At 40.6% G+C, this 1,885-nt stretch overlaps 1 protein-coding gene across 1 annotated transcript in view; it reads left to right on the top strand.

Moving 5' to 3' along the window:
- The window catches only part of LOC106806658 (cyclin-dependent kinase 13-like), a 33,376-nt gene that overhangs the window by 29,782 nt on the left and 1,709 nt on the right, over positions 1-1,885 (top strand). The gene's annotated exons all lie outside the window — the stretch shown is intronic.

Raw genomic sequence — 1,885 nt, 5'->3', positions numbered from 1 at the left:
GTAACGCATAATTTATTCAGACACACTTGATTTATCTTCATTAAATAAATTTAATAGCGAGATAAATAAGGGAAAAATAAAAAAAGGCACGACTCGGTTACGTACATAATTTCAGCAGAGCTCCAGACCTGTCGTCTGCGCCAGAGATTACCACGCCCCCTGGCTATTGTTGCTGCAGCTAGGTTGTTAGAACACCAAACTGTCGAGATTGTGCTTTGCTGCTCCTCTTCGCTAAGCATTGTCTTTTAGAACAATGGTTGGTTAGAGCTGCCTATCTATTACGTGGTGCGGATTAGTAAAAAAAAAATAAAATGTCTTGTGCTGAAACTTTTCCATTGTTCATTTGCGTTACTGCGCATGTTCGACGTAAACGTGCGACTCGACGAAAAGAAAAGATCGACGTTTATTTCTATTTCGTAGCTCGAACGCGAACCGCATTTGTTTTCAAAAAACAATAGCCGATATTCGTTGACTAATAAAGTGGTAGTGACTAATAAAGATAGGACTATTAAAATAAATTTGTGTTTTTTCACTCTTTATGCGTAAATCGCTGCACTGTCTTTCCCGTCTTGTTATTCTATTTTATTGAACAAACAGCGACTAACACATCCGACATCCCATAGCGAGCACTGACTAATTAGTGCACGTATACAGCAAGTCAAATCGCCCAGATATTTTGTGGATTTTTAAATGGTTTACGTACATTTTATCAGGTAAGGTCATAAGAAGATTAGTACCGATTTTTTTTTAGAAATAGACCTCATAATATATTAATTAGGCCTAATGTTACGGTCAATTTTTGATAACATTTTTTCTGCCGGGCAGTATGAATGTTTCGTTTTTTTTCTTCTCGCGGTCGAACGCGCGTACACCTTGGTGACCGTGTAATTTCAACCGCCGCGTTGCCATGGTATCGGCCGTAGTTACACAGCGTCGGTATCGGTATCGGTATCGGTATCGACAAGGGTTCTATTCGGCGCTGTGCTCGCTTGGTGACGTAATCCGTACGTGAGTAACTCGTTTGGTGATGTGTGATGACGTAACGGTAACGCTGTGAAAGCACGCGCGTTCGGCGCGCGTACCACGCGGCACGTTTTTTTTATCGCACCCGAGCGCGCGCGAGCGTTTAATGTGCAACGTATCAATCAATCACCACGTATGTACGTGTTAGTATCAGATTTTCCATTGAGCGGCAAAATAAGCAGAGGACTATACTTTATATTATTTGCAGCCTCGGGTATATGTATGTATTTTTGGAGGTGGGTGGGGGGTTAATCTGAACGAAGAAAATGAAAAGCCGGGAAGGAAACATAATAGGCACATTGCGACCCCATCCCCACCACACACACACACACACACACACACACATATCCACACCCACACACACAATTACACATTTACCGCGTGCTGCAGTAACACTGTGACATCGGCTATTTAAAAGGGCTAAAAACGACAGATATTTGTGCACACAAGCACATGGCAATGACAGATCTATAAGTTGTTGAAGCGAGAGGGTGTGCCCATACGTGCCACTATAACACAAAGCTAATACAATAATTTACTTATTTTGCACAGTTGCAAATCATGAAATGTGGCTACCGACTATTGAAAGTTACATATATAGACGCGCCCAAGCGAACGAACACCACTTCATGTTTTTCTTTTACATGTAAATATTATATAATATAATATAACATATAATAATAATTAGAAAATATAATATAATATAAATATATTATATAATGTAATATAACACAAAATATAGATAATATCGATGACGTATGTACGGTACAGCTGGCTCCTGCCTGTATGGTACTCATGCACGTTTCACAACCGTCTCCCTCTCGCAATTCCTCCTCCTCCTCCTCCTCCTCCTCCTCCTCCT

Source organism: Priapulus caudatus, unplaced genomic scaffold (assembly GCF_000485595.1).
Source record: "Priapulus caudatus unplaced genomic scaffold, Priapulus_caudatus-5.0.1 Scaffold9, whole genome shotgun sequence".
Lineage (NCBI taxonomy): Eukaryota > Metazoa > Priapulida > Priapulimorpha > Priapulimorphida > Priapulidae > Priapulus > Priapulus caudatus.
The sequence above is the reverse complement of the archived record's forward strand: the minus strand, read 5'-3'. Positions and strand labels throughout refer to the sequence as shown.